At 41.2% G+C, this 17,518-nt stretch overlaps 1 protein-coding gene across 1 annotated transcript in view; it reads left to right on the top strand.

The window, feature by feature from the left end:
• PIGQ (phosphatidylinositol glycan anchor biosynthesis class Q) overlaps window positions 1–17,518 on the top strand; it is a 631,353-nt gene that overhangs the window by 95,594 nt on the left and 518,241 nt on the right. The gene's annotated exons all lie outside the window — the stretch shown is intronic.

Genomic DNA, 17,518 nt, shown 5'->3' with positions numbered 1-17,518 from the left:
AGAGGTCACCCTAACAGTGATCCATAATACCCTCCATAATGGCTCATTTACTAAGTCCAAGTATCTTATCTGGGACAGGGATACTGGGACCCACCCTTGAAGCCCAGCTGGAAGTAACATTCTTAAGCATTTCATGGCAGGTACCCCATGTAGCCCTATAGAACCATTTGAAAAAGCCACTTGAAGTCACTGTGTGACTTTTCATTTTGCAGGCCAGGGTGGGTATTGAGTATGATGCCAGTTAAATGGCAGGCAGGAGCAGGATGGATTAAAGTGGTTTATACCCTAACCGTAGAAACTGGCTGTTCGGACATGGAATGCCATCACATTGTTGGAGGAAGAATCTGATTTTGTCTGTTTGACATTTACTTTTCTGAAGCAAAAGCCAGTTCCAAAGGGCTCTGGCTGACTAAGTTTGCAGATGACTGCAAGATAGGAGCAGTCCTTGAATCTCAAAATGACTCTCCCTGCAGGCAGGTTTGTCTGAAATAAATAACTGGTGTCAAAATCATGGTCTGCAATTAAATGCCAAAACATGCATTATTGTATTCTTTGGTTAGTCATTTACCCCAGGGAACTACCACATTGACAGTATGCCCATAAGAGCTGACCCAGTTGTTTGGGATTTGGGAACTTGTGGACAGTGACCTAACTTATGACCAACATGTATCTGTTGTCATAAGAAAACCCTTTTATATTGCATAACTTATGACCAACATGTATCTGTTGTCATAAAAAAGCCCTTTTATATTGCACAGCTTATAAACAAAGTGGTTGTATCTATATCTAGGGATGTCATTGCCCCCCTTTACTCAGCCCTCAATTGGCCAGTCATTGAATATAATGCCTCCTTTGGCAGTTATTTGTCTTGACGCATGCAGCAAGTGGAAGACCCGCACAGATACCTTACTAAAAGGATACAAGACCTAAACAACATGTCCTGTAAGGACTGACTCAAAGCCAAGCCCTACCACTATAGTCTGCATCTCACAGACTGCTCAGAGGTGACATGTGTCAGGCATACAAGGTATCCTCCAATCCATTACTTATGGATTTACTGCACATCAGCAAGTAAAATGGAATCAGAAATACATTGTCTAGAGCTCTAAACCTCTTCTGCAACATCAACAGAGTGGTTTAGAGGGACAGCTATATTTTGCAGAAGATACCACTCCCCATCCACATAGAACAAAGTTCATTTCTGTCCATTTTCAAGCTCAGTTTAAATCTGTGGATGGGAAACAGAAAATTTACCCCAGGATGCCCCTTATACTACTAATGGCCAGCTGCAGCTCCAAAATGCTTTATCCCATGCATAATCCTCTCAGATTATCTATAGTATGCTCCCAGTTATTCTTTTTAGGGGTAATATGTAATTATTGGCCATTGGATGGGTAAGGCCAGTCTATATCCAAATGGGAATAGGATATTTAGAGCGCAAAAAGGGAATTTGGCTAGGCTTAAAATTGCCCAGAAGGGCAGCTATCCTAGTATTTATCCTATGAGCCTATGAGTGTGAGGTAAAAAAGTGCATGCTAGATTTAGTTTGTTTCAGTTTTATATTCAGCATTGTTTCATTCAGACTTCTCATATATTGGTGGTGTCAGTCCTGCTCTGCCGTGGTGAATATGGACATAGAAATAAACTACATACTGCAGCTGTGTCACGTAAAGGGGAAAAACTGTTTGTGCATATGCACCTAAAAGTTAGAGTAATTTAGCTTCATGTAGTGCTTGGAAGGTATAGCTGTGTCAGTCATCAAAATGAAGCCTTCTTTCTGAAGACGTGGAGAATAAAATTTAGAGTCTCAAATAGGTTCTGGAAAACCTCTGGGTAATTCATATGGAGGAGGTTGGATACTGCTTAAGCATGTTCTCCATTGGTATGGACAAACTCTGACTTTGACTGGGGAGATTGTTTAGCACTAACAGGAACACAATGAGCAGTTCCTGAATTTGGTGACATTCCTTCCTTTGAGAAGACAGTGACAGAAACACATAACGGAAATAGTTCCAGTTCTGTAAATGAGGTCACTGCAGCAGTTAAGCAGGTAATTTGTGCCAAAGATGTCTTGAGTGTATACGATCCATATGGAAATGCTGAATGTGTTGGACATCATTGGGGTTTTGTAGCAAGCATGCCATGCCAGAGCCACATGGAAGGCTGGAATGATATTTGTGGCTTGGCAAACTGGGTTAGTGGGCCCCATTTTCAAAAGGGAGGCTGTGTTCCAAATACAGATGGATCACATTCCTCAACCTCCCTGGAAAAGCAAATGCCAGTGTGATATGGGACTTCATCAGTAGTGGGACCTCTGATTCAGTAGGAGCAGTGTGGATGCTTTCCTGACTGAAGCAGAGTACATCTGCTATTATTCTTGCATAGATATTAGAGGGATCATGGGAGTATGCCAGTACTGTCTTCATGTGTTTGTTGTGGACATGTAGAGGGGCTGTGAGGTGGTATCCATGAAGGTTTTGTGGGAATTGCTGCAGCTACACATGGTTCCAGGGCTACTGCTGCATGACGTTTAGTCCCTTTATTTGTGGAGCGAGAGTTGTCTGCATTCCTGACCATTAAGTTGAACGCATTCAGGATTGCTGTAGGGCTTCACTGAGGGTGTGTCTTGTCCTTCACTCTGTTAGTGATTTTGTGGACAGGATATCAAAGCACAGCCGATGTCTGGAGTGTGTCTTATTCATAAATGTGAGGGTGCCATCGTTGATGATTGCAGTTTGTTCTGTTTATTTACCTCAAGTGATTGTGATCTCCATAATTTGTTGCAGAGTGTGAAAAGGCTTGGATGAAAGTCAGCACATTCAAATCTGAAGACATGTTTTTGTCCTATAAAAAGGGGACTTTCCCTCGGTAGGAGAAGGGAGAACAGCTGCTTCAAGTGAAAGAGATTTTGTCTTGTGCTCTTTTTCACAAGAGAAGGTAGGGACAGATTGGAGATTTAAGCAGTGAACTGGTTTAGCGGAAGTTGTACTGCAGGCTTTAGCCTGGAATGTGGTGGTGAAAATCAGAATGGAGTCTCAGAAGCTGTCAGTTTATTGACCAGTTTGTCCTCATTTTTACCTGTGGTTATGACCATTGGGTAGTGGCCAAGGAGGTGAAATCAGGGATATTGGTGGCAGAAATGAGGTTCCTTCCCAGGGTATCTGGGTTTACTGTTGGAGACGGTGTGTGTAGATCTGCAAGATGCTTCCTCAGTATCTCTCACAGGTGATACAGCAGGCATAACCCATTCGGAAAAAAGCCCTTGGAAAGATGCAGGATGCACGGGCAGCATTATGTTTTTCTCTCTGACTCTCTGCTGATGCAGGAATCTCAAATAAGTATCTAGAATCTGTTGCCAGGAGTGGGGAGGTATGATTTAACTTACTCAGCTTGCAACCACCAAATTTTTGCCCAGAGTGGTGATTTAGAAGATAGATGGAAGTTTTCTTTGGGGGTTTCCTTATTAGAGGGATCATGGGAGTATGCCAGTACTGTCTTCAGACACACATTAGGCATCACTTTTTCAGGGGAGATGAGAAATGTAGCACAGTAAAAAGGGAAGTGACCATTATTTTGAAACAAGTAAGAACAAAAAAACATAGAGTGACTGAGTATAAGCAGATTATAACTAGAGAACTACCCACAGGTGTTAGTCATACAAAATGAATGACTTGTAAAAGTTTTAGAAGTGATGTATTTGCACAGGAAGGGGACATTCTCCGTTTCTTTTTATTCTGGCAGATAAACAGGTCTTTTTTGCCTTTTACATCTTGATTTGAGTGGGAGTGTGTTAACCAGCGTCATGCTAGTTTTACCAAAGGTGAACGTGATGTGTAGAAGTTTAAACACCTGCTTTGTATAGACTTTTCTTAACATTACAACATTAGCTTTGCAGTTTGTATACAGTTAATTTCAGCATACAGAGCTGAAGATGCATTCTCATGACTTGCACACAGACTTAATATTTGTACATGCAGTATGGTTGTTGTCTGAATAAAGTCACCAATGGGCTGAAGGTTAACTTCTTGTTTCATCCTTTATCCCACACATTTTGCTGAACATAATCTACACTGTATGTACTTTCATGCAACTGGCAGGTTTAAAAGAAATGATAAATACAATGTTTACTATGTAAACAAATATATAAACATTGCACTTCTTTAATGTTATTGTATAAGATATTGTTAATTAGTCAGTATTTTTTGAAAGTATTAAACTAGATAAATGCAGGGACTTGAGTAAATATCTGTGTGCACTTCCTTGCAGTATCCATCCCTCCCTCCCTCTAAACCACTTGCCCTTGTAAGGGTTGCAATAGTAGCTAGCAGAGTAGGGTAGATCATTCATTTCTGATCCCATTAATACTCCAGGCATTCCTAGGCAAGCTGAGAGGTATAATCCCGCCTGAGCCTTTCCCAGTGAGCTGTGCCTAATATGTCTTCCATGGGAGGCACCCAGTGACATATCCTCGCAAGGTGCAAGCTGTCTCAGCTCAGATGATTTCTTTCGATGTGGAGCTGTACTCGAGCCTCCTGGATTACTGAGCTTCTCACTCCGTCATGAAGAGTGAACCCAGCTGTCTTGCATGAGAACCTGAGTTCTGCTACAGGTATCTTTGATTTCATGCATTCGATCACTAGCTCATGACCATATATGAAAACTGGGATATAGACTGAACCATTAGTAGAGGGCTTTGTCCTGTAACTTAGTTCTCAGTTCATCATCACAGTTAAGTGCAACATGTGCATTACTGTCCTTGCAGTACCTATCCATTGGTAAGTCTCCTGATCCCTTCTTGTCCCACTTGAGAAACAAGAACCCAAGATAAAATTTAAACAGCTCAACCTGATAGCTGCCCCACCATCTGTAGAGATGAAGCCATTCTCGTCTGTGAGAGACAGGTGAGCTCTTATTTGGAAATGCTGATTGCCATCCCAGGTAATTTATAGTCATCAGTGAATTACTCCACTGCATGCTGGAGATCATAGTTACTTCAGACTAATAAAGCATCACATGCAGGCAGTTAAAATGTAGTCGTCACATCCCCAAATTAGATATTTTCCAGACATTAGGTTTCACCTTGATATCATGTCCATGAAAATCAGAAAGAGGAGAGGAGATTAGACACACCCTTGGTGAAGTCCTGCACCCATATTGAACATTGCATTAGCTTGACAGTAGAAAGAGAGAATAATTCTAGCTATTCTGCCCTTTTAATTGCCTTTAGCATTCCACCTCACCACCATCCTTACATTATCCTTTGCCCTATTTCTACTCATCCCATGCCTCTTGCATACCTCTATGGACTCGCACTTCACCTCCCAGTCTGGAACACCGTTCCATGGGTCTAAAACCCTCTCTACGAAAAATAACTTTTGGGGATCCAAGAATGAGTCAGTCTGCTGTTTGTGCCCCTCCCTTCCTCTCTGTTCTTCCTTTTCAGAATGACATCTTCATGATATCCCTGGCATTATCTTGTCCTCACCGTCTCTTCTCAGGTGAAAATAGTTAACTAATCTTGTTAATATCCACCCCCCTTTGTTCCTTGGCTCTTTCCAGTGGCTTTCCTCCTCATTCCTTCTAGCACTCTAATGTAGCTTTCCTTACATAGCCTCCATAATCGCACACACAACTCAAGTGTGGTCTGTCCAAAGCCACTTAAAGTGGAAGCTTTATATGGAGTAATAACCTCCTGAAGATGCACCGCAGCCTTCTGTTTGATGCTGCTAGTGTCTTGTCCCTCTGCTCCTTGTGGTGTAGTCCAGGTGTGATTAGCGGCCCTGTCCCTTTTTTTTTTTTTTTTTTTTTTTTTTTTTTTTTAAGCTCTGTTGCCATACCTCCCCATTTTCATACTTCATATCAGGATTATTGTGGCCCACTGCTGCACTAGCCTTAGCTGTATGGGCTATATCCTGCCAAGGATAGAACAGCTGGACAGCTTCCAAGGCTTTAGGGCACCTTCCAAGTGCCCAAACTGTCAGGCAGCTCAAGCTGAGCTAATTAAAGACAAGTTTGGGTACAAAGTTTTTCAAAATTTTATTGAAGCCTAAGAGTACGTTTCTCTAAAGCTTTTGAGGATCGACGGTCAGCTTGGTGCTGTCCCTTTGCTGAGCAGATAAGTTCCCTTTGGAGAAAAACATTCCATATTATAAATATCATTTGTGTTTTATCACTTGCCTCTTTAGGAAAGTTATTTTAAAACTGTTAAGTTTTTGTTTTAATGGACTGTCTTAAGACTGTATTGTACTTTTAAAATGGGAGTGTTCTTTTTTCCTATCAGTTTAAAATTGTGTAAAGGACCTAAAAGTATTTTTTTCTGTGTAGAAATTGTTTATTTTACTTTTGTGGAATGGCACAGTGTTTTAAATTGCTTTTTACTGTGTTTTTCTATGAAAAAGTGATTTTTAAAGACTTGCTGTTTTACCAGCATTTGCTGATTGTCTTCCCCAGGAAAGAGGCACCATTTTTAGCTTGATCATGGAACAGATGTCCGGTCCGAAATTAAATGGCCTCTAATAGTATTTCTTTATTGTCTTGTCATTATATTAGAAGTAAAAATGCTGCATATTTTACCAGATTTTTTTTTTCATTTCTCATATGTCATAAGAAGCATGGAGCCACTAGAGTGATTTGGTCATAATCTGCATAGTGCTGCACTGAATCGTGAGTTGTAGAATAAATCTCAGGTGTTGCTTCATAGCAGAATTTACTGAAGTTACTGTTTCGAAGTTTCATAATGCATTCTGAAAAGAGATCCGAGATATGGCATTTTGTAAGGTGACAGCCTACCCATTGTTTCATAGTGCTCCCTGCCAAAGATTGATATTTTGCATTATATTCTGAGCTGTGGTGAATCTGATCTGTTTACCAGTGCAGTAGTGGCCTAGAGTACTTATTACATCAGAAGTAAAAATCCTATTTATTTCTCCTAAATACAGTAGGTTGTCACTGGACTTGATTCCCCCAAGTTTAGACTAATGTGCTTGACGAGAGTCCCTGTCTGTGTGTTTTACAGCTGAAGGTCATTCAGTTCATTACTCTGTGAAATTTTCTCTAAGATGATCCTTTATTGCTAGGTACTTCCAATAGTCTTGCTGTTTGGATGCTGTGTTCTTGTGTTTTTTGTCATTCAGTTCACAAGAAACTACATTTTGGATTTTTCTGACTGAAAAACTCAGAATTTATCTAAATCATATCATTAGTGTGTTCTTAGAATGAGAACCACAAGCAATATTATTTTCTGAGAAAAAAAGATGGCGTTATTATTTTATAGCAAAATATGTATAATTTGCATGCTCTGACAGGCATGTACAAATTCCAGTGTAAGCTTTGATTTGCAAAACACAATGAAAGTGGGACTGTATAGGGGTCTTGTGAAAATTTCATATGGTTATATTGAAGTGGTAGGAATATATTGCCACTTGAAGTTAAGGAGACATTTGGTTAAGAAGGGCCAAACTGACAAGTTGTAATGTTTATTATTGGTCGGTTGACAATACATGAATGTTTTTTTGGTGCCTGGGACAGTGCAGCATATTTTACAATATCTGCCTGTCTTATGTTTTCCAGATGAGTCCATGGCAACTCCAGTGTAGCTGGGTAACCTTGTGTAGACTATTTTTGTGGGTGTGTCGCTGGCTATCTGGTTAGCCGTACAACAGTTGGGACGTTTGGAAGACCTCATCTTGGAAACAAGTGTAGGCATACATGAGGTTAGAGAGCTGATCAAAGCAATGCAGTGGGATATCCTGCACCTCCCTAATGTCATCTAGGTATACCTGCACAGGATGGTAGCACACTGAGTTAGCGTCATTGTATCCTTACCAGCATAATAGTGAACTACTCAGCATCATGTGCCTGACACCATCCTGTGATGGGTGCCAGTGCTAACTAGGGGGTCTGGATATGCCATTGACACTCTCTTCCACATGGCCTAAAGGGAGCGCCTCCTTTGATACCACAGTAGACATTTGGCACATGCTTAGAGGCCTCACAGCTTGGTTTTGAACCTGAACTGTAGTGACCTAGGAGATCAGACTGCTCCCAGCGGACACCTGGCAGGCCAGAACTGTTCCTTTTCATTGTATATATCTGTGTATAGTTATGGTTGTTGAAGTTTTCAGCAGTTCTGTTGCTTACATTATCTTGTACTTCTATACCTGCCTATTTTTATACTTTTATTTTAAAGACTCTTATGTTATGATCTGGATGCAGTTTTCTAAACATGGCAATACTCTGCATTGGCATGATATGTGGCATTCTTTGTGACTAGTTATAAATGGGCTTCAGGGACATGTTTGTGAGGTGCAGATGGGCCTGTTGATTGTATAGTGCACCACCTGGCCATGGTAAGGAACTCTTTTTGATCATTAACTCTGTTCAGGTGCCTGTAGTAAAATGGCAACAGTGCCTGTATGCTGTTGCAGACAGTATTGTATGCAGTGATGAGCCATTTGATCTCTATTGCACAGCATTCCTATAGCACTACTATTGTGCTGTATCCATTAATGATTGTATGGGCAACACTGTCTATGAATAGAATGCCATCATAATGGCACATGAATATCACCACTGTGCACAAAACTAAATATGGAAAATCCCTACCAACAGCTCCTAAGATGTGTTCTGCCAGAGCTGTCTCTACATCCACAGTCTTTTTTCATACTACTGTGTTAGAAAATGTGTGCTACAACAACTTGGTCAGCCTTGATTGCCTTCATAAAACGTTATGAGGTGGGTATTATTTTCCAGTCATTGCCTTGCCTCGGTGCCACTGCTATCAAGGAAACATTTACACTGGACAGATGCCCAGGATGATTAACTTGGATTATCATTTTTGCTCATGCAGAGGTACTTCTGACAGAGCATTGACGTTCTTCGTGTTTCACTGTTGCAGTCATCACATTTGGGTTATCGTGCCAGGGGTACCCCTCAGTCGGCCCGAATATCAGAGGCTTGGTATTTCTGCGTCGGTTGCTGTCACTCCAGGACTGACATCAGGTCATCAGTGATGTAAAATCAGGCGTCCAACGCCATTACGTCAGTCTTTCTTGCTGAGGCCAAAATGAGATGTTAGCTGTTCAGCATGCCCTGACAGCTTTCAGACCCCTACTCTCCCTGGGACCTCTACTGATCAAAACAGACAACACTACAGTGATGTGGTACATCAACAAGCAGGGAGGGACTTGCTCTTATCCTCTCTGCAGGCTTGCCATGACCCTTTGGCACATGGCCTCAGCCATGCAACTACACCTGTTAGCACAATTCCTGCCAGGCTCTCTAAACTCTGGCAGACAACTTAAGCAGAAACCTGCTAGACCCACATGAGTGGCAGCTAGACCACAGAACCTTCACCCTTGTAACCCAGAAATGGGGCACCCCAAAGGTTGACCTCTTTGCCTCCTACTTCAGTCATCAGCTCAACAAATTCTACACCAGGGAACCTCACAGCAAAGCCTGGAAAGTGGATGCTCTATCCTTTCAGTGGGTAAACCTCTCAGTCTATGCATTTCCCCCACTACCACTCGTTTCAAGGGTACTGCTCAAAATAAAGGATGAAAAACCGTGAACAATCTTGATTGCGCTAGACTGGCCATGCCAGCACTGGTACCCACTGCTGCGCAGCCTGTCACCCCTACCACCATGGCATCTACCTCAAATCCCAACACTCCTGACCCAGAGGAATGGAGAATTCATGCAACCCCAATTGCAGACCCTAAACCTGGCAGCCTGGCTTATTCCTTGACCTCTTTTCAAGCTGCCAGCCTTAGCAAACAAGTTCTAGATGTTATACATGAGGCCAGATGGCCCAACACTAGAAAAAATCTTAGACTTACAAATGGAAAAGGTTTTGCACCTGGGTCCAGGCTAAGGGAGCCGGAACAGCACAGCCCTCCCTACCTGTCATCCTGGATTGCCTGGCAGACCTGTTACACAGGGGTCTATCCTTCTCTTCTATTAAAATTCATGCCTCAGCCATCTCTGCTCATTTCAGCACAGAACCACCTCTCTTCTCGCACCCTTTCATCAAACAGTTCTGAGAGGGGCTAACAACTTAAGGCCACCCAGAAGAGCTCCTACCTCAGCTTGGGACCTTAACTTTGTGCTGAAAAATCTCACCCTGCCCCCATTTGAACCTGCAGCTTCAGCAGAGTTAAACTTTCTCTCTTGGAAGACAGCTTTGGTTTCTGGCCATCACTTCAGCTAGAAGAGTATCAGAGCTACAAACACTTATGGCTCTAGAGCCTTCATCATTTTCCATGCTGACAGGGTCTCCCTCAGGACTAACCCATCCTTCATGCCTGAAGTGGTGACCAATGTGGCTCTCAACCAATCCATTAATTTGCCCACCTTTTTTCCTAACCCACAAAACAAGGGGAAAGGATTCTGCATTCTCTAGATGTGCACAGACAGCTCAGATTCTACCTGGACAGGACTAAATCTTTCAGAAAAACAGATCAATTGCTAGTCAGCGTCGCTGCAGGAGCAGAGGGCAAGGCCATATCCAAACAAACAATTTCCAAATGGATAGCACACTGCATCCATTTCTGCTACTAACAGCATGGGAAACACCCCCCAAAGGGGGTCAGGACACATTCCACCAGAGCAACCTCCACCTCTGCAGCTTTTCTCAGAGGGGTCCCCACCAGGGACATCGTGGAGACTGCAAAATGGACATCTGTTCATATCTTCACCAAGCATTACCACCTGCCTATCTTCTCCAAATCCAGGGCAGGCTTTGCCACCGCAGTCTTGCAGGGCATCCTAGCCAGCCCACAATCTTCTTGACTGCCTCCACCCTTTTTTTCAGCTTTGGGAATCAACCCAAATGTGATGACTGCAACAGTGAAACACTGAGAACATAATACAGTTGTGTACACTTACCATAAATGTAGATGTTCAAGTGTATTAACTGTTGCAGTCCTGGTTTCCACCCACCTTGTGTGTCTGTCTATCTCTCTCTCACTCTCTCTCTCTATATATATATATATATATATATATATATATATATATATATATATGTATATATATATCTTCTTGCAAGGAAATTTTGATATTTACTTTCTACTGGTAGTGTTCTTCCACCATAACCTAGCTCCCTATTGGGGGCTCCTGACAGTTAGGGCAAGAAAAACTGATGTAATGGCATTGGCTGCCTGGTTTTATACCACTGACGACCTGACATCAGTCCTGGAGTGACAGCAACTGACGCAGATATACTAAGCCTCAGGTATTCGGGCTGACTGATGGCTGCCCCTGGCAGGATAACCCAAATGTGGTGATTGCAACAGTGAATACACGCAAACATCTACATTTATGGTAAGTGTACACGACTGTACTTTGTATTGCTGTATGGAATAGACACTCGAGCTTCTTGTAGACCTGTAGGTTGTAAGCTTGACAGCTGAATATATGTATCTAGGCACATGCCCAAACATTTGTTGTTATCTTTTAAATGATACAATGCAACACGTTTGAGTTGGAGGCATTCTACTGGACCCCATGAGTGTAACTAACTGGGTGCTGTATTTTTTAGCAAATATTGTTTCTGAACTCCAAGTAGGGAAGTGACTTTTGATTGCCAAGTATACATATGACTATAAACTTGATAATGCAGTCACCCTTGAGGGGGTTAGATGGATGTTTACCTGTTTTTACATAAGTAGCTTACTTTTGAGTGCCAAAAAATGTAGCATAATCAGATCTGGAAAAAAAAAAGATATTGATGTTGATTACATAACACATGGATAACCATTTAGCACAGACTGCAGGATTAGAGACATGATTCAGTAAAAATGTTAAGAAAAAGATTAGATACTTGCAAATTCAACTGCTATCAAAATGTGGCTTAATGATATGGAAAGCTTGAGGAATTGCTCATGTCATACTTGAAGCCATGTTTTTTTCAAAATAGGGAAATTCTAGTTTTCCAATATGTCTCATTAAGACAGGCTGTCATTGAATATAATGCTGTCACCTACATCTTGAAAACTAAACAAAGCTAAACACATAACTCAGAATGGCCAGAGATTCCAGCTAAAGCAAATACATGGCTAAGGCTGCAAGATCTTTGCAGACAGTCTGCAGCAAGAGTCACTTTTTATAGATATGGAGACTTCTGATAGATCTCCATATTGCCGCAAAGCATTGATTCATAAGTCCAAAGGTTTTTTACTAGGCTAATGACCACATGGGCCTTTTTAAACCTAGCCATGCATCCCAAATCTCTGACAAGTTCTCGTACCATTGATAAGTTTATGACTCACTCCTGTCTGAAAGTCTTTGGTGCACATAGCATGTGCTGTTAAATGTTAGGACATTTTAATCTCTTATGAACATAATCATTCTTTTTATTATCAGATTAGTTTGAGGAAAGACAGTTCAGTAACCATTTTCAGAAATAAACTTGACATTAAAGTATGGGTACTAAGAAACTTAAACATGGGAAATCATGAAGGCTGTAAAGCTGATAAAACAAGCGATGGAGACTTGCTATTGAAGTGTCGGCACTTGAAATGCTGAGTGCCAACAAGCCAAAAAAGTCCAAAAAGAGTGAATTTCAAAATTGCTCTTCTCCTTAAAACCTCTTTTTGCAGGGGGGGAGAGGGCAAGCCCCCCACACCTCCCAAACTTGTATATACAAACTCTAACATAGCCATACCTCGGAGAAAAGGGAATATTCCAAGACCTGTCATCTCAGACTTAGTATATGTAAGTCCGTTCTTTCAGCCTTTCATTCTGTACATTTTGAGACTTGCGTAGCTGGTCCTGACATTTCAAATGTTTAACATCTATAGCTATGGACCTTTAAAAGAAGGCAGAAGTATGAGGAGAGGAAGGAGACAAAAATGAGGATGTTGGAAGAGGATGCTGAGCAAAGCTAGAAACTGGTGGAAAGCAAATGTGGGTATTACAGACTGTTGCGGGTATTACAGACTGTTGGTTTATCTTTGGCTGTGCGAATCTGATGACAAGCTCAATACTGCCAACATTACAGAGTTTTGCGCAACACAAAAGAGGTACTGTGATATTATAGTTCCTGTCTGTTGTGCCCTCAAGAGTGGCAGTCAGGAAAAAAGTGAGCAATGAAGGGAGGGGGTTATACAAGAGATGGGATAGCCTATGTGAAATGATTGAGGAGAAAGAGAAGGAGCAGAGAGAGCAGGGCAGAACTGAAAGAAGTGAAGAAGTTAAGCACACTGGTAGGTCAAACTGCATATGCATGTAGGATGTTAGGAAGGCTGGTAAGTCTTAACCCCATCTACCACCCTCCTGTCAGATGAGTGGAGAATACCAGTCTGTTTTTGGACAGCTTTTGGCAAAAAAAAAAAAAAAAAAAAGAGGATGACGTGTATCATTGAATCAGTTGTAGACATTTCATTTCATTTCCTATATCCAGAGTAGAAGGGAACATGATCCTGAAAGAAGCTGTGGATCAGACAGAAATTGTCTAGTTGATTTAAGAACTGAGACACGGTTATTTGGGGGTAAAAGGTATTCAAGAAAGATAAGAAAGGTAGGATTTTGATGGGGAGACGTATTTAATTAATGGAATTGTATGCAAAATAGTAGAGGAAGTGGAATGGGGTGGAAGTAAGGTATGGAGTCTCTAAAATTAGTGGTTTAGCACTCAAGGCTGAGGGGGAGGAGCACTGAGGTGTCATTATTTGCAAGCCACCATATTCTTCAGGGTGAGATGATGAGCTTCAAAGTAAAGAATAATTTGTGTGTGTGGTTGTGTGTGTGTGTGGTTGTGTGTGTGTGTGGTTGTGTGTGTGTGTGGTTGTGTGTGTGTGTTATGCGTGTGTGTGTGTGGTTGTGTGTGTGTGTTATGCGTGTGTGTGTGTGTGTGTGTGTGTGTGTGGTGTGTGGTTGTGTGTGTGTGTGTGTGGTTGTGTGTGGTTGTGTGTGTGTGGTGTGTGTGTGTGGTTGTGTGTGTGTGTGTGTGTGTGTGGTTGTGTGTGTGTGTGTGTGTGTGTGTGGTTGTGTGTGTGTGTGGTTGTGTGTGTGTGTGGTTGTGTGTGTGTGTGGTTGTGTGTGTGAGAAGATGGTAATGCTGACGTGGATCTCAGCTTTCCTTAAGTGGATAGTAGTATTCTGTCATTGACTGAACAAGGAGAATGACATATCTGAAATATGGATCAGAAATGATCTGCAAAGGAAAAAAAGGAAAATGTTGTAATGGTAGAATACCAAGTACTGTTCAGAGAACAGTAAGGGATGAGGGTACTTATAGTAAACACTGACCATATTACAGTATGGTGAAGTGTCAGGACCATATAATCACAACACTGATGTTGGACTGCATGGGTGAACATCAAGAAATAGGGGAAAATTCTTGCTAGCAACCTTGGAGACTGGAAATGAACAAAAGGAGCGAGTACACTTTCAGAGAGAATGAATAATAATCTTTACAGAATATAATACATGAAAGGGAAAAGAACAACAGAAGGTGAGAAATCCAGTATGATTTGAAGGGATGGGTCAAAAAAAGGTGTAAGTGAGAAGAGAAGACCTTTAAGATGTGGAAGGGGAGTGCGTAATATAGTAAGACCGTAATATGAAGAATGTGCAAAGAAGGCCGACTGGAAAGTCAGAAGGTTTAAGGGCAGGATAGAAAGAGGTCTGACAAAAGGAATACAAAAAGAAAAAAAAATCACACTGATTTTATTCACTTTTTTTCAGACAAGCACAGAATGTCTTAACTTTAACAGGTAGACATTTAGTATTTGAAACAGCTTTGTCCCTCCACCATTCAGCTTCAAAGTAAGACGACTTGAGAGCTCTGAAATGCTAGATATTGACCCAAGTTGTCATACTTCTCGTAACAACATATGAGCAAATTGTATTTTCTCTGCAGCTGCACTAGACAGAGCTCAGTAAGCTTTCCCGTTTAACTTAAATTACTTCCCAAACAGTACAGGGTCCCCAGTATTCATGGTAATTTGATAATTTGGCATTTTCCTAAAATATATACACAAACAAATTGCTATATGTTCAGTTGTCTTCACCCAGGATATTGCAGCTTGATGTGCCTTTACGAGTTTCTCCCACGTATTGATGGCCATGATTGTAATATGCAACAAACTATAATAATATCCACAAGATTTGCAATAAAAGGAGGAGAATTTTGACCAAAACTAAGAAGAGTATTTCCCAGAATGATAGAACCTTCTTTACAAAAAGCTCAGGAGCTTAATAAAATTCACCAAAGTCTAGTTTGAGGCTAAAGTAGGTACTCAAGCCAAAGACAGTCACAAGTTTTTTTAGTTATGTTTGTAATCTCAAAGGTACAGCACAGCAATGCCTTGAGCTCATTATGAATGATGTTACTTATCCATCAAGATATATCTAAAACTGGCTTGCCTCTAGCTATCACACAAAACCAAGTTATAAAAGTGCAATCAAAAGATAAAAAAAACTGCATTGATGTGTCCTGACAGTATCCCTGGGATATCTGAAATGGCATGAAACATGATTTAGCCACACTTCTTGCAATACTATTCAGCTTGACCTCCATACAGGCTTTGTACATAGTGAATGAAGAACTGTAATCATTCTGCTGCATAAACGAGGGACTTCCACAGACCCTGGAAATTACAGACCCAACTGACCAGTCTAGTATGCAAAACTATGGAAAGACACAGAATGAAATTAATCAGTAAGGGTATAGGGATCCTGCAAACACTGTACCTATCTCAGTTTGGATTCACCAGGGGCAGGTCATGCTTAGTTAACCCAGTGGACATTTTTGAAAAGGTCACCAAAACAATGGATGAAGGCAAGACGGTACACCTCGTACCGCAACCTGACCAAAGCTTTTGACACATTCCCCCAGTCAGGCATTGCAGAAAATCTAAATAAACTGGAAGTAAACCCTTGTTTCACTCACTAGATTGCCAACTGGCTCACAGATAAGACACAGGAAATTAAAATATGGGAGGTTATCTCCACAAAGAGAAGAGTCTCCCAGGGTTCTGTGCTGGGACCTCTCCTATTTGTCATTTACTCTCTGGCTGGCTAAGTTTGCAGATGACTGCAAGTTAGGATCATTCATTGAATCCTCAAATGACTTCGCTATCCTGCAGGAAGGCTTGTCCCAAATGAATAACTGGTGTCAAAATCATAGACTGAAACTAAATGCCAACTAATGCATTTTTGTATCCTTTGGGAAGTCATTTAACCTGGGGAACTATCATATTGACAATTTTCCCCCTATGAGTTGACCCATTTATTTCGGATTTGGGAACTTATGTGGGCAATGACCTAGCTTTTGACCAACATGTGTACGTTGTCATAAGAAAGTCCTTCTATAATGCACAACCTATAAACAAAGAGATTGTGTCTAGATCTAGGGATGTCTTTGTCCCTCTTTTCTCAGTTCTCATTAGGTCAATCATTGAGTCTAATAGCCCCTTTGGCATGTATCAGTCCATACACATTCAACAACTGTAATGCCTACAGAGATGCCTTACTAAAAGGATACAAGGCTTCGACAATATGTCCTACATGGACTATCTGAAAGCCCTGTCAATAAACCCAGTGTCCTACAGACTACTAATAGGCGACCTGTGTCGAGTATACAAGATATCTTCTGGACTGATACTGATGGATTTACTACACATCAGCAAGTCATATGGAATCAGAAATACTTTAAACTTCTTCTTCAACATCAGCAGAATGGTTTGGAGGTATAGGTGTATCTTGCAGAGGACACCCCTGCTTTAGAACAGACTCCCGTCCACATAAAACAAAGCTTATCCCTGTCTGTATTCAAGAGCAACTTGGATCCATGGATGGGAAACAGAAACTTTATCCCCGGACTGCTCCCAATACTACTAAAGCATAGATACAGCACCTAAGTACTGTATCCCATGCCAGTTTCCTCAAATTATGTATGGTATGATCCCAGGTATTCTCATTAGGGTTAATACATAATTATTGACCATGAGATAGGTAAGGCTAATCAACACCAAATGGCACAGGTTAAATTTGAGCATCAGAAGTGAAATTGGCTAGGATTAAAATGGTCTGCAAGGGCAGCTAGCCTAGTACTTGTCTATGAACTCATCATAAGAGTCATGAACGACACTTTTAAGTATGCACATTTTAATGGCAGTGGCTGTAGAAGAATGTCTCTGCATTCATTTCCATATGGCCAAGGGTTGCAGATCTTGTGCAGCTTTTCACCCACCTTCATCTGTAATCCGGTGCTTGACATTCATATCATTATTTTTCTGTTAGCAGCATATTAAAGGAAATTTGATAAATATACAATATTTTGTATATTGTTGTGCTGAACACAGTGTCAGATCTTCATTTCTGCAAACTACTTTCACTCTGTATTCGTGGTCAGATTGTGTGCCTCCAGCACATACTAATGACAAAGTTTCATGTACCACATACTGTAGTGGAGGTGCCAACAAGAGTGTTTTGTACAGATGTTCCCCTTCTCCTAATTATCACTGCATCCCAATGTTAAATTACTTATCTGATGTTGTCCATTTCATTCTTCCTT

This window comes from Protopterus annectens, chromosome 12.part0 (assembly GCF_019279795.1).
Source record: "Protopterus annectens isolate FY-2018-M chromosome 12.part0, PAN1.0, whole genome shotgun sequence".
In the NCBI taxonomy this organism is placed as follows: domain Eukaryota; kingdom Metazoa; phylum Chordata; order Ceratodontiformes; family Protopteridae; genus Protopterus; species Protopterus annectens.
Note: the sequence above shows the minus strand (reverse complement) of the source record. Positions and strands in the feature narration are given on the sequence as shown.